A 24,468-nucleotide genomic window follows, 5' to 3' on the forward strand; every position below is an offset into this window, starting at 1 on the left:
ATTCTTTCGTCGAGATAAGATTCAATGACTTCATCGGGTCAATCTTCCCTCACTAAACTCTCATGGTGTAACTGTGGAGTGCTTGATAATTCATGATCCTCCACCACAAAGTCCCTCACTGATCAAATTAACGAATGGTGGGTTCACTAAAATTCTTTCTGGTTTGATCCACTCAAACTCCCGTTGTGTCTGTGTACTCAACACTCCCGTTGTTAGAATCCAGACATAGTACTGGAAGTTTCAAACCCCCTCGTGTTAAAGTCCTTACAACTTGACATCAGAAACTCCCACTATATTAACACAGTGGTTTGTACATATTAGCACTCCCATTATTATTTGTATCACCCCACTCCCATCTTGGTCAAACCTTTAAACATTTAGGACCAAAGCCAAAATCCCCTATCGATTCATTCAATGAGCGAGAGGTCCACTAAAAATTGAACGATCAAATATTTAAACAGTTAGGGTCGTCTCAAAATCCCTTCTTGGTCAGACCTTTAAATATTTAGGACCATAACCAGAGTTCCCTTTCGATAAACGAGATATCTCCACCCACATCGAGCGATCAAACCTTTAAACAGTTAGGGTCATCTCAACTCCACTTTGGTCAAACCTTTAAACAGTTAGGGCCAAATTTGGAATTTCATCTCGATAAATGAGAAATCCCCCTTCAGATTAGATATCCAAGACTTTAAACAGTTAGGATTATCTAAATCTTTTTTGATTCTCAAAGTAGAGATCCCACTCTTAGTTTCACCCTTCAGATTCTTGAAGCGGAGATCCCACTTTGAGTTTTTTTGCACCTTGAGATAGAATATAAAATTCTTCCTCTCCAGCACAGGGTTCGTCTTTGCCCCAAGAGAAGACCCACTTTCCAACACCATAATTCATGCCTTACACACATAGTAAATTTTATCTCGAACCTAAGTAGAGATAAGTCTACGCCTAACACGCATTGTCGGTTAGTTTTTTACCGTAAAAAGGACAAAAACCTATGTATTCAACATCATGGCAAGCAATTATTAACAACGTCATTATCCATGTCTTACACACATGGGGAATTTTATCTCGAATTCTAAGTAGAGATAAGTCTACTCCTGAAACGCGTTATCGGTTAGTCCTTTATCGTAAACAGGACAAAGCCCACGTATTCGACATCGTGGCAAATTAATAACACCATAATACATGTCTTATACGTATGAGGAATTTTATCTCGGACCCTAAGTAGAGATAAATATATGCCTAACACACGTTGGTGGTTAGTCTTTTACCATAAAAAGGATAAAAGCTCACGTATTCAACATCGTGGAAGGTCGTTATTAATAACACCATAATCCATACCTTATACACATGGGGAATTTTATCTCGAACCCTAAGTAGAGGTAAATCTACGCCTAACACACTTTGTCGGTTATTTTTTTACCATAAAAAGGACAAAAACCCACGTATTCAACATTGGGGTAGGTCGTTATTAATAACGTCATAATCCATGTCTTACATGCATGGGAAATTTTATCTTGAACCCTAAGTAGAGATAAGTCTACGCCTAACACGCGTTGCCGGTTAGTCTATTTTCATGAAATTGACAAAGCTTATGCACCAAGTCCAAGAGAATTCATTTTTTAGTATAACGTTACATGTGAAACGAGTTTAAATAATTTACATACTAGCCCGATTCAAATTGTGATCGGTAAAGGCTTATAAAATCCATTGATGGTTGAGCGTTTACCAAAAATCCTATGCACATTGTCGGGTAGCCTATTCCCGTAAGAATGGTAAAGTCTATGCATTCAATATCGTAGTGTCAAGTCTAAGAGAGTTTATTCTTTTAGTACAACGTCACGTGCAGAATAGACTTAAATAATCCGCGTGCTAGCCTGACTCAAACGGTAGTCGATAAAGGCTTATCAAATCCGTTGATGGTTGAGGATCTATCAAAAATCCTATGCACATTGTCAGGTAGCCTATTCCCGTAAGAATGGCGAAGTCTACATATTCAATATCATAGCATCAAGTCTAAGAGAGTTCATTCTTTTAGCATAACGTCATATGCGGAATGGACTTAAACAATCTGCATGCTAGCCCGACTCAAACGGTAGTCGGTAAAGGCCCGTCAAACCCATTTATGGCTGAGGGTTTACCAAAAATCCTATAAGTATTATAGTTATTTATTCTAAACAGAATGACTAATCATAATAAGGTACAAAAGTCACTAACGCACCAACTTCACCAGTCGGTCTCGTGACTTGAACACCCGGAAGAATATCAATTCCAGCCGAAGTTTCCACGAAGGACCTTGGACGCATTCGCAGTGGTAACCGTATCAGCTCCAATAGCTGGTCCTACAATCAAAACTCCCCTATGGTTAAGCAAATAGCTAGCGGAACGTAAGGGTAAGATCCATACCTGCAGATGAACCAGTATTAACAGTTGGTCCTACAACCTCTACACTTGGGCCTGTCACACATTATAACGCCAGTCGAGCTTAAACTGTATAGACTCCAGTTAACATATGAGTATAAATTATGTTCATGCCGGTCAACACATTATAGTGCAAGTCAACACCGATCAACATGTTGCAATGAAGGTTAATACCAATCAACGTGTTACAACGAAGGTCAAACACCGGTCAACGCGTTACAATGAAGTTCGATGCCGATCAACGCGTCGATAATTTAGCCAAAATAAGGCTCAAGATAATTCTCAAATCCAAATTAACCCCGGGGAGCTCAATCGCGATTCAGATATAAACTCCCGACGAAGATGATCAGTTCAATATTGATTCAATGACACGAGCTAATTCAGATATCAACACGCCAGTCTCAGTTCAAGATTTCAATAACGGTCAGACAATAAACGTAGCACCGGAAGAATTTCAACTATTTAACAAAATACTGAATAGACTAAAAGCTGAATACGTTGATGAATTGAAGGTTGGGCGTATCATATCCAAAGTATTCCAGACTCCTCTATAAAAGAATGAGACTGAAACAATTTGAAAGGGGTATCTGTAGGTATCAAAAATTATCTATAGGTTTTCGCACACAGCTCAAAATGAAGAGAATATGATCAACGTTATTATCTGAGTCAAAAGAGGATTATCTAATACCGTGGAGAAGCAAAGCAAGTCGGCAAAGAATACAAGTCAAATAAACATCAAAACATGCACAAAATGACTGAACAAGATCAAAATCAGGAAATCAGAAAGACCTAGCCATTTCGACGTGACCTACACTCATGCTAGCCACCTCGACATGACCCACACTTATGCTAGCCACCTCTACATGACTCTCACTCATGCTAGCCACCTCGAAGTGACCCGCACTCATGCTAGCCACTTCAAGACGAAGCAAATATGATAAACATCATCACCTAAATCAAACGAGATTATCCGATGTCATAAAAAAGCTAACGAGTGCACGAAGTAAGTCAACAAAGCATATGGCTTAACGAAACAACAAAATGCATAAACAGCGGAACAAGACCAAATCGGAAAGTCTGGAGAAGCCCTTGGTGATCTAGTTGCATCAAAACAACTCGGCCAAGACCAGGTGGCTCGGCCAAGGCCGAGCCACCCTAAGGTGGCTCGCACAGTGCCAAGCCACCTTAAGGAGGCTCGCGCCCAGAAACACCCAAAACGTGTTTTTGACGATATTCTCGGGATTCTTTCGTTCCAGAACCTCCCCAACTGCTTTGATATCATCCCTAAATATGGTTAAGTGGTTATTAACTAAAGATATGGCCAAATTACTTGTTCTTATCCTAAAACACCGCATCTGAAGTCTATAAATACAAGCCTAGGGCCCCTATACACGGGGGATCAAAAATTGAGGCGAGGTGTTATCCCTGTAAAGAGTGATCCATGAATTTCAGAGAGGCTGGCGAGATCTTGGTGAACTCCAGCATAAAGAGGGAGCTATTCGAAGGATCTGATGCCCGTTTCATTATTCCTTGAGATCAGGCTTTGTTTTGATCTCGAGAAGAGTAGTAATCTCACTTCGTTGAGATTATTTATTTCTGTGATTATTTATTTTGTGAGGCAAGAGCATTGAGCTTTCGTTCTGTCAATCGGATTTGATCTGCGCGATCCATTGGTAAAAACATCCCTGGCACAGGTAAAAAGCCCACACAAGCAGCGGGTGATAAACGTCCTATGCGTGTGTTTCTAGAGAGTTGTATTTTTCTTATTTTTCTTATTTTTATTATATAAGAAAGTCTTATAAAAAGACTCATTTTATTTTAAATCTATAATTGATAAACATGTAATGGATTCAGTAATAAAAACAACTTTCGACGCAAACAATTACCTTAAGTGGCACCGTTGCAAATTAATTAGTTAACATGATAAATATTGCTCCTGCTTATGTCTAATTTTTGTAAAACAGCATTCACTCTATGGAGATCATCCTTATCTACATCAACTATATAAAGTTTATATATAGCATCATATTGCTGTTGGCCGATCAATAATCATTTTCCCAATAGTTCGTCATGACCATTGGCATTGTATCGAAGTTAGATTGGATAAAAATTTAGCTTTACACTATAACTCGGTAACTCACAATTCTTATCTTGAGCCTGTTAATAAATTATCAACTTCATGGACCATATGAAGGCCGCATTTGATCCTGAAAAAACCTGGAGGACATATCAATATAAGGAAATCTCATGCGAGTCTCAAAAGGGAAGGTATGTTGCAAATAAACTCTATCACTTTATTAAAGAAATTTTGTCAAAAAACTAACCACAAATAAGTTTTATATTTTATGATTTGTAGCTACGACTGTGGAATATATGTTTACCTTTATATACGGGTTATTCTCCAAAAAGGTGATGTACTGCATATTACGCGATGATTCGTCAGAGGTAGTACGTGTAAGGCTTGCAGCGGAGCTGATAATAGAAGGTCGGCAATTGAAAAATCTCAAGAGCACACTAGATGCGAATGATCCAGAATTAAAGGAGAGTGTATCAACCACAATTGTAAAGGCCGAGGAAGAATCTTAGCTAGACAACAAAAAAACAATCTTTACCCTTTTGCTTGTATAAATTATCCAAAATCTGTAAGGTGTAATGTGATACTTATACGGAACTACTTTGTAGATTGACATTAACTTATGGATTATAGATTAACATGCTACTTGTCATATACACGTTAAATGTTGACAGTTAACAGATTACATATAAGATTTAACGGATAAGGGATTGTAGTTAACAGTTTAAAGATAAGAGTTAACACATAACTTATTTTAGTTAACAGCTTACTAATAAAAGTTAACAGATAAGGAGTGTGATATACAATGCATTTTACGTTATAATTTAAAAATCCACAATTAATATAATTGATTATACAATGCATTTTACAAATAAGATTTAACAGATAATTGGTTATAGTTAACAACTTACAAACATCAGTTAACAGAAAATGATGTATTATTAACAGGAGATGCTTGTTAATTAATAGTTAACAGTTAAGGGATTAATGTTAACAGTATAAAGATAAGAGTTAATAGATAACTAATTTTAGTTAACAGTCTAGTGATATAAGTTAATAGATAATGACTTATAGTTAACAGGATAACTATTTTAGTTAACAAATTACATATTACAGTAAACAGGTAATGGATTATAGTTAACAAATTACAAATAATAGTTAACAGGTAATAGACTATAGTTAACAGCTTACTGACTCTTGGTATCAATCTACCAGTTAAGGTGAACATGTTATATATCATAGTTAACATGCACTACAACAAAGCTATTTTTTTATAACGTTGAATGATAGCGTTTATGTTGTAAGTGCTATAGATCGTATATACATTATTTTTTGATAGCGTTTGGAAAATTTTAAACGCTATAAGTACTTATCATAATTTTTTTTGTTCCGACGCTTTGAAAACTTAAGCGGGAGACTGAAAACTAAAACATGCCGCCCCCCAAATTTCATTCGTCTCCCCCCCCCAATTTCATTCGTCTCCCTCTCTCCTCTCAGATCTCTCTCTCCGAGATCGACCCGTCGGGACCTTACGGCCCCTCTCCGATATCCCTCACGAGCTCGTACTTCTCCATCGCCAACCCTAGCTAGCTAGCTAGGCCTGCCTCCTCCTCATTCGAGAAAGCTAGGGTTTTTACAAACGGAGGGTTGTGTTGGAATCGAGGCACATGGGATCACTACTGCTGCTGATTTCTGATGATGATTTCGCGTCGGATCGGATCGAGGATGCAGTTTTTGATTTCTTTATTATTATTGTTTGTTGTTGGTGTTTTTTACAGGATTTTTCAATCGTTTAATTTGGGTTTGTTTTGATCTGAGAACGAGGGGTTTGTTGCTGTTTCTTGAGGGTTGGAGAACCATGGGAATATTTGAGGTTTGGAGGACGACCGCCGCCAAACCGCCGACCGCCGCCCTCTCACTCGTTCTCTTCCTCTACCTCTCTCCGCGATCAAGGCGACAGAAATAGGTGAGTATACCTAACTCAAAAATAAGCTCGTTGGCAATGAATAGAAGTTCCATCTTTTGTTTTATTTTGTTTTCTCTTTGTTTTTGTTTTCGGTTTATATTGCAATGGGAAAAATAAACTGCAGACGTATTGGGCTTAATTGTTTGCAGCTCTGGCCCAAGGTTGTGATCCGCAAATGGCTCAATATCAGCACCAAAGACTCTGATTTTAGTGCTAATGAAGGGGATACCACTGAGAGCGATTATGAATTTGAAGGTTTGATTCCAAAGATATTATGTTTTTTGAATTTAGTTGATGGGTTTTTCTTCTCTTAGTTTGATTTGTTTATTTTCAGTACTTTTAGTGGCTTTTAATTGGATTTGTGTGCAATTATGCTAATGGGAATATTGATGGCAAATGAAATTATTGTATTTTCTGTTAAATTTTTAGCAGAGATGTGCCGATGGGAGAGGCAATTGTGTGAGGAAGACAGGAGATAGGGCTTGGGGCTGAATCATATGGTAATTTCTTAAAGACACTTAGTTTTTTTTCTTTGTGATTGAAATTATTGGGTTGCTTGTAAATCCAATTGATGTTTGAAATTTATTATGGTGAGTACAAAGTTTGGGGTTTGCATTGCAATACAAATAAACATAGCACTAGATCTCATTGGTGTGAACTTGAAATAGAATCAATTTAATGCTAGAGTTTTGGTTCTTGAGCTTCGCACTAGATCTCATTGGTGTGAACTTGAAATAGAATCAATTTAATGCTAGAGTTTTGGTTCTTGAGCTTCGTCTTGTTTCAATCAATTAATGATATGAAATAGAATCAATTTAATGCTAGAGTTTTGGTTCTTGAGCTTCGTCTTGTTTCAATCAATTAATGATAGCATTTAGGATTTTGTCATGTGAAATCATTTTCCCCTTTGCTAATCTTCTTATTTGCTAGCCTACTGGATGTGAGGAGATGTTATCTGTTCATTTATTTTACATTATGAGGGATTTATGTATTTTTTAAAATTTATGCTTTGGGTGTGTTTACTGGTTATGAGGGATTTAAAGATGCAAAGTTCATGTTTTTGATGTCCTCTTTGAGATCCAATGATGTAAGTTTTGCTCAATCAACGATGAAAATTTGGGTTTTCTTGATTTATAGAATTTTTTGGCTAAATTTCAAAACAAAATGGACTAAGAAGTCATGGAAGAAGGTAAATGGTCTATTCCATACTCCCACTTTTATGATTTGCTACAACGGAATGACTTCAAACTTGAGATTTTTTGGTAGTTGCTGGTCGGTGAAGTTCATGTATCTAGAAAAGGAAATGGTGTTGAGATATCTCATAGACCTTGATGTTTTATCACTTACAAATTTCATCGATAAGGTATAGGAATGTTGGATTTACTGGACACATCACAGTGACAAACATAAACTGCATCTTGAAGGAATAACGTGGTGACTTAATGATTTTTAATTGCACTTCAAAATCTAGATGTTGGCTTTAGTTGAATACTTCAAATCCACTAATTTCTAACTTGCCTATTTTAGGGTTCGGATTCTCTCCGACCATTGGGTTTGGGTGGTGTACTTTCTTATGTAGTTTCAGATATTTATTTGTTAACTCTTTAGTGTAGCTGGGGCTTGGGTTGGGAGTTTCTATTGAATTACTATGTTAGTTATAGTTCCTGTGAATTACTCTATTCACTTGCACATGAAAGATTTATAAGTGCATATGATTGTGGATCGAGCTCCGTTTCCTCATGTCATGTTCCTCTAAACATCAGTCCTCCATGAAATGTGCAAGGCTCATTGGTTGAAGTTTTAAAATATGCGGTAGTGCTCCCCTCGACAGAGACATGGCAGTTTCAGAATTTATTTTCTTCTTTTAATTATACATTATGCAAGCTCCTGTTTAACAGTAGTTCCTGTAGGACATTCCTGGAATATCCTTTGGTGTTACTTATGTTTATGGTCTTCTATTTGAATTTCATATTTTTGCTGCTTTTTACAGGCTGTCATTTTTGTTGATAATTCTGGAGCTAATATTATATTGGGCATATTGTCATTTGCAAGAGAATTGCTTCAGCGTGGTACAAAGGTTAAACCTTTTACTGTCAAATGGCTTTGTCAGTTTTCTTTTCTTATCAAATCGAAGCATTGTCGTATTGTTGAATTTCAGACTTAGACTTCTTGTTTTACTTGCTTAATTTGCTTTCAGAACCTCATTTGTTCAACATGCACTTTTCTAGACAACAATTGAGTTTCATTTTTATTTACTATTGTATTACTGTATATCAGTGACATCTTTTAGTAATCAAGAAAATGAAATGTTTTTATATATGTTTAGTACGAAAAACCTTGTTATATATGTGTAGCAGACTATCCATATCAAGTACTTATTTCACATATATCAGAATCATCACTTATTCCCCTTGCAGTCTACAACAACAACAACAACAAAGCCTTATTCCCAAAATTTTTGCGTCGGATATATGAATAACAAAAAATGCAGCTAGGGTTTTTGTTGAGATTTGATAAGTAGAAAGGGTTGAAAGCTTCACAGCTTATCCAACAAATTATGTGAAATATAAGTGAACTATGATTATCAAGCTATATCCCAAAAAATTATGTTAGCTTTTTTAATCATCTTTTTCATTCTTTTTCTATTAGCATCTTTTGTTGGTGTGGTCTTCCATTCTCCCTCCCTCTCCAGCTTTCACTTAGACTAGTCTCTTGTTGCTTATGATAAGTTCTTTTACCACTTGTAAAGCAGATATGCATCTTTATTTTTCTATGAGAATTGCTTCAGTCCTTCTATTTTGGTTGTTGATTTCTGTTTTTAGTCCAGATCTTCATGGCTCTAGGATTTCTAATTATTGGTGTTGTTGTTTTCTGTTTTGTGTCCATATATTCATGGCTCTAAGATCTCATTATTGGTGTTGTTAATTTTTATTTTTGCAGCAGTACTAGTACTCAATTGCTGAAGATGATGAGTCTCCCAAGTCATATGTAATGCAACAAAATTAGTTTTTGTTGTTCTGTGTACTATGGTTAATTTCTTGTACTCCATGTTGAATTATCCAAAGACTAGTATTTATTTTTTGGCACATTTGTGTTTTAATTTTTGTATGCTACAACTTGGTTATGTATCAGTTTGAACCTTTAAATGAAATATTTGTTTTTATGGTTGTCATAATTGGAAGCTATTTCTAGTTTAACATCAAAGGTTTATAGGCACAACTGAACTGCTATAAGAAGTGGAAACAATTGCTGAAATGCTATTAAAAGAAGAAAGATAGCATTCATTGAAACGCCATTGTAGTAACTCAAACGCTATCAAATGTAAGACAATAGCAGCGTTGAAATACTATGAATGAAAACTAACTAATAGCGTTTTTCAACCGCTATGAAAGATATTTGTCTTAGCAATATAGAAACGCTATTGAATACTCTTTTACAGCTACATAAAAACGCTATGGTTGGAAACTTTTTGATAGCGTTTGGGGAAACGCTATGTAAAGCCACAGACCTACTATAGCGGGTTCTGACACAGCGTTGATTAAAACGCTATGAAATAATACCATAGCGTTTTTCGGCCGCTATGGTAGATTTCAGGTGTTGTAGTATTAAAACGCTATGAAATAATACCATAGCGTTTTTCGGCCGCTATGGTAGATTTCAGGTGTTGTAGTGATGGTAAATAAGAACGTTCATATACACAGCTATTACATACATAAGTATTATCATAGCTAATAGGGCAAATTTGTACATCATTTTTATATCACATTCTGGTTATAGTTCACATATATATAAAAGTATTTCAGTTCATATGCATAGCTATTACATACATACAAAAGTGTTTCACATCCTTATATCAAGCAGCAATTGGTTTGTTGCCCAAAAGTGTTTCACAACTCTAATATCAAGCAGCGATCGGTTCGTTGCGCAAAAGTGTTTCACATTCCTAATATCAATAGGCGATCGGTTCGTTGCAAGTTGCTCGGTTGTGATCTTCGGTGTGGCATCAAGAGCATTTCGAAGGCTGTTTGTTAATTGTTCTATTGTTGATACGCCATGTTTTATTTCTCCCCTTTCTTTTTACAGTATGTGGTGGAAGTAGCTCGATCTCATCCCTTGGCGCACTTCGCTTCTCAAAATCTGGTATATGATAGAAAATTGGGCTCATATCTCCTTTTAAATGCTTCTATAGACATAAACCAATCGTAATATTGGTAAATGTATCTCTTCATGTAAAAGATGACTGCACATGCATGCTTGCAAGGAATTCACATGACGTTCCAAACACGACAAGTGCATGTCTTCTTCTCCAAATCAACCCGGATAGTTTTATGTGATTGCACTTCAAATATGTCATTTGCAGCTTGTTTAACATCCAATGGACGGTCTTTCTCTATATTTTCTTTAAGCACCATCTCTGCTTTTGGACAGAGATTTCCACCTAATTTATCTACAAGTACCCTGTGATTACTCATTCGGACCATTATTTGTTTACGAATATGCTCAATCATTTGTAGAATTCGTAGCATTCTAGCCTCCCTTATTCAATTATTAAAAGACTCAACGATATTAGATGTTAAGCGCTTATACCTAAAATTATATTAGGAGAGCATTAACAGTTATACAATATCTGGTTATATATATAGCATTAACAGTTCATATATATAGCTAACAATTTCAGGACATATACATGTTAAATGTTGACAGTTAACAAATTATAAATATTAGCTAACAGATAAGGGATTATAGTTAATAGTTTTAAAATAAGAGTTAACAGATAATTGATTTTAGTCAACAGCTTACATATAACAGTTAACAGATAATGACTTATAGTTAACAGGATAACTGTGTTGGTTAATAGGTTATATATAACAGTTAACAAATAATTAAATATAGTTAACAGCTTACTGAATTTTGTTATTAATTTACTAGTTAAGATTAACATGCTATATATCATAGTTAACATGGTAAATGAGAATGTTCATATATGATCGTAGATATAGAACAACTGCATTTTACAGTATACTTTAAAGAAACACAATTAGTAGTTAGCACTTAACATTTAATAGTTAACAGTTAAACCATATAAGTTATCAGAGAACTATTGATAGTTAATAGTTAAATATTATAAGTTAGCAGTTCTAGAGTGGACGTTAACAGTTATATTGTAAATATTATCATTTTCTATATGAAAGTTAACAGTTACGAGACAAAACTTAAATTCAGTGACAAAAAGCTTCATTCTTATTTCATCAAATCTAAACGTGATGTATAACATTACCTTATTCTCAGAAAGAATGCATTTTCCCACTGATCAGGAGAGTAGTTCACAGCAATGTTGTATGCCCTTGGATCAATGTCATATTATCTCTTTCATGTAATCATTCCATTCTGCTATTGTATATTTATAACAATCAGCTTGGAGCAAGTTTCTCAAAACATGAGTGTCCTTCGATTTCATGCCCAAGTCCTTAAGATTTACAACAAGATGTAGAACACACCTCGAGTGTAGAGCTTCTGAAAAATATTCTTTTACTGATTCTTTAATTCCTTTTTCCACATCCGAAATTATAACAAATTGGTAGGGAGGATTGTAAGGGTCAGCCCTGTCATAAAGTATAGACCATAGACCTTAGAGGGATCACTTCCAATTTATCAAATTCTCCTGATCACATATGCAATACGCTAAGGAAAATATCCCTTGGTCCCTCATCGTACACTATGACGGAAAGGAGTATACCTTTATATCAATCCTTCAAAAATGTATCGTCCAAAAATAGAAGGGGTTTGCATCCACTCAAGAAACCATTGATGCATGCAGCATAACAAACAAAGAGTCTTGAAAACCTTCCCTCATTCTGTTCAACATGTATATAGCTGTCAGGATTTATCTCTTTTACCATATGCTCATATCTAGAAAAGTAACAAGCAATCATCCAAAGTTAACATGTTATCAGTGTAACATAACAAGTGAACATCAAAAGTTAACATGTTATTAGTGTAACTTAACAAGCGAAAAAAGAAAGTTAACATATTATCAATGTAACTTAACAATCTAACTGTGAAAGTTAACATGTTATCAGTGTGAAAATAAAGAAAATTAACATGTTCCCGATGACATTTACCAAACAAATGATGAAACTTAACATGTTATCAATGTTATCAATGAAACTTAACAAGGAACATGTTATCAATGTTATCAATGAAAATTAACATGTTATCAATGAAACTTAACAAGGAACATGTTATCAATGTGTTTTAACAAGCATACGATGAAACTTAACATGTTATGGTTGTAGCTTAACATGATTAACAACAGACTTAACATGTTATCTGTGTAAGTTAACAAGCATTGTAACAATAAAGCTTAAAATTTACCATCGTAGTTGATCATACGACTCATATATATATCCACGTACAGCTTCTCTTGTGCTCTCTCTTTCCCCCATCATATCTTAATGTAATCAATTCTAAGACCGTAGTTTGTGAGGAACTCCTTTTGCACATCAACGGGGTGGATTTCTAAACGGACCTTTAGGAGTGGTTGCAACTGTGTTACAATAAAGTTACGGGATGCCCTTGAATGACCTGCATTTTTCCCGTATTGTCCACAAGTGTGTTCATTCACAAACTTCTTGATCGAAAGTCTCTTTTCATTCTTAACAGGTGAAGCGAACAACATCCATGGGCACTCGTAAGTTTTTTATATCGACAATATACACGGATACGTTTTGGTTCGTTCTTTTTTAATTCATAATCAAACATTTTGGCCATAGAATAGTATGTCAAAGCCAATCTTAATTCATCAGCACTTTTAAAATTCATAATCAAACATTTTGGCCATAGAATAGTATGTCAAAGCCAATCTTAATTCATCAGCACTTTTAAATTCTTGACCCTCTTCAGTTAATGAGAATAGTATGTCAAAGCCAATCTTAATTCATCAGCACTTTTAAATTCTTGACCCTCTTCAGTTAATGCATTGTGCCACCAACTAGGAATCATTATTGTATTGTTAATAATGTCATTGGATAGCACTACAATACTATAGATGGGATTATTATTGTGAATTCTTTCTGAACTATGATTTGCGGCAAAAGTGCTATCAATAAATTGTAACTTCAATGTAGTCATAATGTTGCACAAATATAAATATTTTTTTAAATAATGACCAGGACTTGTAGTTAAATTCTACATCTTTAAAAGTTAACACATATACCGTAAAGCTTAACAACCGTGCCAAACAGTTAACATATATCAGTCATATATAACATTTAACCTGAAATAATAAGCTATACTACTCATTTCACCACATTTTACTCACACAATTCACAACTTCTCAAAATGATACGGGTGTATCTTCTCTTCGGGAGCTTAGCGATCCTCATGGGAGCTTGAGGATAGATGATTCTCATGATAGCATGAGAATAGGGGTGTAAAACAGTACAGTGGAACGCAGGTGGAAGCGTGGAACGAGACGACTAGCAGCAGATTCGAAGAATCCATATTTCAGCCTGTGAGTTGACTCATACATGTACATGAGTCGACTCAAGAACTCAAGCCCTGTTAGCAAAAGTTTCTGACCAGCCGACTCATCAGTTATGAGTCGACTCATATGAGGTCATGAGTCGACTCATAACTATTCATGAGTGGACTCATCGGAGCTTTCCAGATTCGTTAAGGACTCTATTTACGTGTTTTCCTGTTTGGGTTGGGCTTGGTTATTTACCAGATTACCATCCACGTTTGTACACCTATATAAAGGGTTGTTTAGGGTTTCTAAACATCATCTTAGATATCTTAATCAGAGAGGTAATTAAGAGAGAAATTCTAATCTTTGTATTAGGGTTTAGAGAGGATTGAGAGGTTGTTCTTGATTCTAGTGAGATTGTGAGAGAGATTTGTAATAATTGATTCTTCATAATCTAGAAAAGGTATTTTCCTTCGTCATACTAAATTGTTCTTGTATTTTAGTTGTCTTCTTCTCAACCCACCTTTTGGTAATTCCGCGACCAAAAGGTGCTCGCACGGCAACTCGTATCAAGTTAGTATCAGAGTAATCAGATCCTGTGAAGGAGGCATCCTGTGTATGGTCCTTACTCGATCACAGTACAAGAAGCTTGACGAGATCCTTATTTCCTTGGAAGAAGTCCACCTTATTTCCTTGGAAGAAGTCCAGAAGATAAGGAAGGAGAAGATGGCTGAAGGAGACAATTCAGCGAGGATTGATGCATTGGAGAAGCAGATCGAGACGATAGGTTCGACTCTCACACAACTCGTCAGTCTTATCCATGGAGGTGGCAAACAAGATGAATCTTCTTCGAAAAAAATTATTGAGTCCGATGTGGTGAGAGTAGATTCAGATTCCGACGAGGAGGAGGAGACCGTTAAGGCTGCATTGCATCAAGGGGGTAAGAATTCTTATCAGAACCTAAAGATTGACTTCAAGGTGGAGATTTCTATTTATGATGGGAGTGTTAACATCGAGAGGCTTGATGACTGGATCGAACGGATGGAGACGTATTTTACTCTTTATGTCTATTCGTCAAAAGAGAAGATTGTGTTCGTGACTTTGAAGCTTTTAGGGCACGCGTTGACGTGGTGAAAATCCTACTGCAAGCAGGAGAAGAAAACGGTATCGTGAAACAAGTTCAAGGAGTTACTGAGGAAGCAGTTCTACCTGGTGGGATTCCTTAAAGAGCGTTAGTACAAGTGGTATGGCTTGTGCCAAAGGGTCAATCAAACCATTCAAGAATACACCACAAAGTTTCAGCAGCAGGCGATGGTCCTCAACATTGCGACAGAGGAATATTCTGTGTTTATGAAGTATATGGCGGGATTGAGAGATTACATCCGAAAGGAGATGAAGCTATTCACGGTGGAATCAATTGCAGAGGCGAACGTGAAGGCTATTGCCCTCGAGGGTAAGCAAAAGAAGGGCAACGAGGCTAAGGGAGACTCCAAACAGACGGGAGGCGAGTCTAGTGGTTCTCAATCTAAGGAGGAGAAGAAGAAGGGTGATCCAGGGAAAGCATGGCTGATTTGTACTCACTGCGAGAAGACAGGGCACACAGCTGATCGGTGCTGGAAGAAGTATCATCATCTCAAGCCAAGAGGGTTGAAGAAGAAGGAGGAGAAAAAGGAATACATGATAGCTCAAGGTCCGAAAGAAGTCCCGAGGATGACAGAGCCCAACAACAGTCTCAACCTTATAGCGGGGAAGCACACCACGAAAGAGGATGATGACCCGAGAGAGCAACTCTTTGTTCTTAAGTTGTAAGTGAAGACCAGTTTGGTTGATGCCATTGTTGATTCGGGCAGTGAGAAGAATTTGATATCCGAGGCATTGGTTCAGAAGCTAGGTCTGAAGACGGTCAAGCATCCGAAGCCCTATCCATTGGGGTGGATTCAGAAGGAGGAGAAACTGAGTGTAGTTGATCAATGCACTGTCAGATTTGTGTTCCACGAGTCGTATATTGACGAGGTCACGTGCGACGTCATTCCATTGGATGTTTGTCAGATTATACTGGGAAATCTGTACTTATGGGATAGATATGTGATCTACGAGAGGCGGGCTCAGAAGTACACCTTCACTAAGGATGGTGAAAAGTTCATATTTCGTTTGGCATCTCTTCCGAGGGAGACAAGCTTGGGGACGGTGATGCGAGCGAAGAGACTAGTGAATGCAAACAAGAAGTTTGTCTTGCTGTGCATTAGAGAAAAGCCTTCGACAAAGGATTGCAACTTAGAGCGAACGGTGACTACGACGAGACGCGGGATGAATGAGTTATTTCCGATCGGACGTCGAGACCGGATTCCTAGCAAGGCCAGGTGGTGCAGAAAATATGGAGGAGCTCGAGAGTTTCCTCAGCAAAAGTTCTAACTTGAATGTGACTTCAAGTTCCTAAAGAGGGGACCCATGATACGGGTGTATCTTCTCTTCGGGAGCTTAACGATCCTCATGAGAGCTTGAGGATAGATGATTCTCATGATAGCATGAGAATATGGGTGTAAAACAGTACAGTGGAACGCAGGTGGAAGGGTGGAACGAGACGACGAGCAGCAGATTCGAAGAATCCAGATTTCAGCCTGTGAGTCGACTCATACATGTACATGAGTCGACTCATCAGGTTGAGTCGACTTATGCCTGTCATGAGTCGACTCAAGAACTCAAGCCCTGTTAGCAAAAGTTTCTGACCAGTCGACTCATCAATTATGAGTCGACTCATATGAGGTCATGAGTCAACTCATAACTGTTCATGAATCGACTCATCGGAGCTTTCTAGATTCGTTAAGGACTCTATTTACGCGTTTTCCTGTTTGGGTTGGGCTTGGTTATTTACCAGATTATCATCCACGTTTGTACACCTATATAAAGGGTTGTTTAGGGTTTCTAAACATCATCTTAGAGATATTAATCAGAGAGGTAATTAAGAGAGAAATTCTAATCTTTGTATTAGGGTTTAGAGAGGATTGAGATGTTGTTCTCGATTCTAGTGAGATTGTGAGGGAGAGATTTGATTAGGGTTTAGAGAGGATTGAGATGTTGTTCTCGATTCTAGTGAGATTGTGAGGGAGAGATTTGTAATAATTGATTCTTCATAATCTAGAGAACTAGTGAGATTGTGAGGGAGAGATTTGTAATAATTGATTCTTCATAATCTAGAGAAGGTATTTTCATTCGTCATACTGAATTGTTCTTGTGTTTTAGTTGTCTTCTTCTCAACCCACCTTTTGATAATTTCGCGAACAAAGGGTGCTCGCACGGCAACTCGTATCACAAAAATTTAAAGATAACTTACATTTCAGAAGGTTCCTTCAGGGTGGTCTGATATTTGGAAATATCTACATCTATAAAAGCTCGGATATGGATCTCTAGACAACCGATATTATGGTTGTGCTCCACCATACACTTCATATCATCCTCATTCTCAATCTCAAAACTGAGATCAGGTATACTTTCAGATTTATACACCATTGATAACGCGTCATATGGAATCTTCAACCTTTCAGCCACGTCAAACTTGAACTCAAAAAAAGAGGTTGCACACGTTACCCTTGAGAACATTGCTTTCTCACCCAAGGACACCATGCAAATCAGGGGTTTCTCTGCCATAAATAAAGGAGATTTAAGAGGACTAATGAATGGAACGTTAGGACAAGCGGGGGGTTGAAGATCATAAGTCCTAAGTTCATAATTGTGCCCTTTTCACCATAAATGAACTCTATTCAAAGAAGAGTGGGTTAAGAGGAGATATAATGGAAGGAACCTGTCAAATTTTTCCCTCAAAACCACCATCACTTCGCCTTAATTGCAACTGGAAGCGATCTCCAACAATCAGATCGTGTTTTCGAGGCTGGAAGAGAAAGTGAGGTATTTTTGGGTCTCTGGGTGTAAATATGGGTGAGAGAAGCTATATTAGGGCTCAGTCACATTATTTTCAATTTTTAATAAGTTTAGCATATGGGCCAAAGTACATGGGGCTGGGCCACTTGAAAACTCTGTTATCGGAGTCTTGAAGCAATTTTTCCTTTATATTTTTCTTTAAATGGAGTTTCTTTTCTAGAGGACAAATGAATTTTTGGATGATGTGACTAGTTAACTTTCTACGGATGGACATTCCTCAACTTGTCAGGTTGTACACCTTTCCTCTTCATAATGTACCTTAAAACATATTTCACATTGCAATATTTCATTCCTTTTGTCTGTGAAATTCGTTTCAGTGTTAAAATGCTAGTGTACTTTAATTATGCTAAGGTATTTTTCCCCCTAATCTCTTATTAACGGTACACAAGGCATTTTCCCACCGTTTCACTCAAAAAGAATAAAAAAAACATATTGAGAAATTGATTGAAGATTTTACTTGCTCTCCAAGTTGAACAAATTATGGCAATGACTAAATTAAGAAGTTTACTTGTTGGACAAGTTAATTAATTCTACGGTGGAGATTCATTCATGTTGCTCGGAGGCCAAAAGAAGGAAGCTATAAGTAGTGAGGTTTGCTATAAGAATTACGCGGTGCAAGAAATTGAAGAGAAAGAGACCAGAGAGTTGGAGAACGATTGTGTGGCTTTGCATTCGGTGCGGGAGTTGCGAGAAAGTTTAGTGTACGGTGACTTTCACAATAGAACGTACTATCGTGTTTCTTTCTCGGTCTTGTAAAAAGCATTGTTTTGGGTATTAACCTTCTAGTCGTTGTTGTTTTATCCTCGATTTTGTTGTATCTGTATTATCTCTTTCATTATAAGAAAGAACTAGAGATCTCACGTGGATGTAGACAATTTGTCAAACCACATTAAAATTAATGTCTTGTGCTTATGCTTATTTTTCGTTGTTATTGTTTACTTTTCGTATGCAACACGATCTAAAGTTCCAACATAAAGTTTGTAAGTCTAAATGCAAAGATTTATACACATCGATTGTGGAAAACAAACAAGAAATTATAGAAAGTGGATAGTCTGAAATTGACAAATGGTAATTCTTATGTCCAAAGTATTTAAGGTACCGTTTGGCAAAGGGTTAAGTGAGGGGTTAAGGAGACTTAACCCCTTCTTAACCTGCCAAACACAACAAATCTATATAAGGGTTAAAGTGAGTTAACCCTCCATAATTTGCCAAACATAAAAAATATAGAATGGTTAAGTTAACCCCTCTAGAGGGGTTAAAATGAGTTAACCCCTCAAAATGAGGGGTGTACTAATACTCCTATTTAGATGGAATAAGAGTTAACCCTTCTAATTATAAAGAAAATAATCAAAATCATTGTTATTCCCAAACACTAAAACTGATCATAAGGGCTAAAATAAAACTTATTTAACGGGTTAATAATTTAGTCCTTCGGATTATCAAATGGGCTAAGTACATTAATCCTTCTCTTTAACCCCTCTTCATTAACCCTTTGCCAAACGGGGCCTAAAGGTATATGAGCACAAGTGAAGAAAGTGGGACCTACTTTACATTAGAACTCGATCCAATCAACTACAACAATTAAGAGGGCCATCCTCTTCCAACTTCCACCAGTCCCCTCCATATCAAATTTATTAAGATAACAATATCTATACTATTTAATAACTTGGTGGGGATACCAAAAGCTTGAAGCACATTTTACATCCTGATGGAAGCGTGAGGAGTGTATAATTAATTTTGCTATAGGAGTTCTTTTTTTTTTCCTTTTTTCCTTCTCTCTTTTCTTTTTCAAAAACTTTCTAAATTTTGATATGAGTATATAATTAATGCTTACTAATTAAATATCTGTCATAATTTGTGTTGTAAGAGATAAATATCAAATGATAAGGTTATTTTCTAAATAATTTCTTAGATATAAATGAATATAAATACAACAATTGGATATCATCGAAAGTCAAAATAAATCTACATACTAAGGAGAAAAACAATTAAACATAATAATTCTAAGATATAATATGAAACATACTCTTCTTATTAACATCATCTGAATGAACTCTATTTTCTTTTATGAATATAATGTCACCACAGAAATTGAAATATTTGTCACAACCAATTTCAAATGAGGCAATAACTCATCACGAATGAAGAAATTGCTGGAATATTAATAATAATTTGCCCTTGAACATCCAATATAAATTATGTAATGATATTTGTAATGTTAATAAATTTAATTGTTGCACATAATTTGGGTATTATTTATATAATTGTTATATATATCCTTAGAAGTTATTTTGTTAGATCATGCACTGTGATGGTCACTTGCTTGGAGATATGATCTAACTTAGAAATTTCTTAAATTTGTGCTTAACCTATAACTAGTAAAGGATAACTTTGTTATAACATGTTATTATGCATGACACCGATATATGAGATATGGTGGTGGGTCTCAACCATCGGAAATGGAGATTCTCCGGGTGTATGTCATAAGCACGCATTATGATGTGTGTAGCACTAGACCGTATTTGAATTCTCTAGGATGAGTCACCTAAGAGATAGAGAATTTAAATTGTTACATGGTCCCTTTGACTTGATGATATTATCATTTTCGATTTGATAATTTAGTATGCTTTGATGTGATGGTTAAGCTTGTTTAGCAAGCGCTACACAACCTGAAACATTGGGTTGCTAATTTTCATTTAGGAAAATGATGGATGTCTAGATAGGATCCAGTATGCTCATTATGATGAGTTAATTTATTATGCATTCCCATGAAGCTATTAAATTCCTGCCGGCAGGTGGTTTTGAAAATATTTTAAAAATTTACTTTCTTATAAAAAATAAAATATTTTGATGTTTCAAAATGTTTTTTATTTATGTTCATGGGAATTGCAAATTTAGGCATGAGCAAATAGGTGAGTTGTCCTGCTTAAAAGAGTTGCCTAAAATAAATGATACTGGAAGGGAGTGAATGTAAGATATTATTTATTAATAATTAATCCCATATTATGGAAGAGCTTTTATGAACAATTGGTCGGATAGGGATTTGATTGTTAAATTAAAATTATTAATTTGATTAATAATTGGTTCTCGATATGGGACCCAATTGGTCTCACTAATGTCATTAGAAGAGGTATACATGCAATACAATTCTATTTCTATCCTTAATTGTTATGGATAAAGTTTTTGAACAAATCTATTCTATCCTTAATTGTTATGGATAGAGTTCTAGATAATTATGAATTGTTTAAAGTTAAAATCTCTAAGACTAGTGTAATCCTATAAATAGGGTTCATATGTAGCCTTATGAGAGGTTAAGAGAAGAGATTCAAAATCTTATGAAGATAATATGAAGAAATAGATTTTTGAGAACCTATCTCTCAGTATTGCTCCTCTACGGTGACGGGTGGATTTCAATTGGAGGCTTTTTCTCTTGAGGAAGCTATTTTGGATTGATCTCGGGACAGATTATTGTAGAAATTCGGAAAGCGTTTCAGGTATTCTTCTAATATTTAATTAATTTTGATTAATAGTCATGATATACTTTTTCCGCTGCGTTGTATGTCATGATTCCAACAGATGGTATCAGAGCGGGTTTAGAATCCAATATGTAATAATTTAATAAGATTAAATTATTTTTTAATTCGGGTACTGTTCACCGGTGTTACTGTTCACCACCGAGAACACTGTTCATCCGGCGTGGTTACTGTTCATCGGGTTACTTTTCATCTCAGTTTAATTTGTTAAACTGAAATTAATTAGATTAACTTAAAAGTTTGATTAGATCAAACTATGGTGTTGTTGTTCAAAGGTTATGATTATTTTGATTAAGATCAAGATTAGGGCTCGGGGTTACTGTTCATGTTCTCGGATTACTGTTCATCCGCAAAAAAAAAAATTCTTTTTTTGATAGAGATCAATTGAGGGTTTTTGATATGATCATGGTTATGATTCTTTGATTAGATCAAGTATTTTAGTTATTTATTTTGATTAGATGTGATCTAATTGGGTTCTTTATTAAAAATAAAAAATAAATAAATAAAAAAACTTCGCCACCGCCGACGGTGGCCGGCCACCCGCCGGACAACCCGCCGCCGGCCATGGTTGGCGGCGGCGGCCCCCCAAACCCTAGACCTAAAAACTTTCTTCATGGGTTGAAGGAGAAGTTTGATGGGTTTACAACTCTTAATGGGTTTTGAACCAAATTTCAATAGGAAATAGGATAAGAGCTAATGGGTATTGACCCATTTCATATAAACCCAAAACCCAAAATGCTATTATGAATAGGATATATTATAACGGGTCTGATCCGCAAACAGAACCAGACCCGAACCCTATTAGTTTTGAATTTTATTATAAAATTAATCTGAGACCCCTGATTGACCAGGAATTGTTCTGAAGTCCATCAGATTCTCAAACACGCTATAAAATTAGTTATAACTCCCTGAAAAACCCAGAAACTGTTCTGGAGTCTGTAAGTATTGCTGAATTGCTATCAGACCCCTGTTTGATTCTGAAACTGTTTTGAAGTCCACCAGTATTGATGAATAACTGTAAAATTAGTTACAGACCCCTGTTTGATCCAGAAATTGTTCTGAGTCTATTAGTATATTAAATTTTGATGTGAAATTAGCTTCACCCTCCTGATTGATTTTGAAACTGTTTTAAGATCCATCTGAATATATTGACTAATTTTCTGATTAGTCCCTAATACTTGCAGAATTTGTTCTGAAGCCCATATATATGTATAATTTAGTTTCTTTTATTGAAAAGATTATCCAACTCTTAGTTAATTGTTAGAAATGATATTGTATCATGTATATTTCTGAAATATTATTTGTATTATACTTGTGATATGATCATGTTGATTTTAAATTGTTTAAATTCAATAATTCATGTGATTAAAGTAATACATGAAAAATTACTGTAAGGTCCAGAATTGTTCTGAATTTGTTTTATTAAATAAGACAGTTTAGAATTTATTAGAAATTGACTGTTGTTATTTTCTCTCAGTTATAATAAATAACAAAAGTTGTATAGAAGTGTAGATAGATTAATTTTTTAAGAAATATAAATCTAAAGGTCTTCCATCATAGAGATATAACTTAGATAATAATTTTTTAACTTATCTGATGCCACAAAGGATAGGGTTTGTTAAAATTTATTATCTAGTTATACCTCGCATAAGGATGCCAAGTATTTTATGTATAATGGGACCACTAGACTAAAATAGGTAGTGCCACCTGTTTTATATAAAATAGCTGGATTGATGGGTTAACACTTCATTGATGTCTTGGGGTGCTCGCTAAAATAGTGGGGCACATCTTACATCAAAGACCAAAATTTAAAGGAAAATCGTTAATTGTTAATGATTGAATAGATGATTCTACCTTGTTTAATTATATTCGATCTTGAAAATCTGGAGGTTTATAATTAAACTTGGATTTCCTGTTCACATTTAAATAAATGAGAGAAATGTTAAATGTTAAATCATTACTTAAAATATCCCTGGTAATGATTGTGCAATAATAAAATAATAACTTACAATATTTGTGTTATTATATTCTGCTTGTACATGATGACTAAATTTTGTCATTTTGATATGTTATTGAATGATTATAAATTAGATAGCCCGAACTGTTGGATTGGAAAAGAAATCTATTTAATTTTCAAATGCTGAATGTTTGGCCTATGATTGTCTAAGGTGACATACCCGCTTAACCAGATGTAACTGATGATAAAGATCATCAATCATAATCCTGCTTAAAGATAATAATGATAAAAGTAATGTTCATAAGATGAAAACAGATATATATTTTCATATGATGTTTTGATATATATTGACAAATTAGATTTGTTGGAAGTTAAGATCGAAATCAAACGTTGATGTGATATTTACTTCCTAATCTCACTCCTTGTTTAATTTAACTACCGTTGTATTAGAATTGAACAACTTGTTAAAGAAAAAGTGAAAAGAATATTATTAAGCAGGTTAAATCCATAATGATGGATATCGAACTGGATTGTCCAGTATTAAGAAAAGAAAATTTTCTTAAGAGGGAAATCTAAAAAGTAAAATAGATTTCTAAACATGAAGCGGAAATTTAAATAATGAAAGTCATTAGAAAAGAAAATTGTAAAGGTTGCATTATGTCACTTAATAAAGAAATGTCTTTTGAAGACAGTTCACCCATTGATTAGTAGAGTCTACTAATGTGAATGATTTTTATATATGATGTATTCATTCTAGTTTATCTTTACATACTTACAAATTTGTTGTAAGAGTACATGAAAAGATTAACTTTGACAATGAAAATAAAAGCCCTAGTTTCAGCATTGTAAATAAAAATAAAAATAATACGAAATTTGTTTCTGTTTTGAGTGAAGGGCATGAAATGAAACTTAAAGATTGTCTTAATGTTAGAAGAAATTTGATTTCCATTTTCTAAATTTTATAGTAGTGATTTTCTATTTTCTTGTAAAATAGAATTTCTATTAAAAGTTTAGAAATTGCTTTGTTGATAATTATGAAATTAAAACTGTTTATTTTCATGATTGCCACCCTTAACTCTTATGTAATGTAATGTTATTGGAATTGATAAATCT

The 24,468-nt window shown here is 35.3% G+C and overlaps 1 long non-coding RNA gene across 1 annotated transcript; it reads left to right on the plus strand.

The window, feature by feature from the left end:
* On the plus strand, positions 6,265 to 6,961 carry LOC109849563. Its single transcript, XR_002249165.1, has 3 exons — positions 6,265 to 6,461; positions 6,611 to 6,716; positions 6,894 to 6,961. It is a non-coding gene; the product is annotated as an uncharacterized LOC109849563 (long non-coding RNA).

Source organism: Asparagus officinalis, chromosome 7 (assembly GCF_001876935.1).
Source record: "Asparagus officinalis chromosome 7, Aspof.V1, whole genome shotgun sequence".
Lineage (NCBI taxonomy): Eukaryota > Viridiplantae > Streptophyta > Magnoliopsida > Asparagales > Asparagaceae > Asparagus > Asparagus officinalis.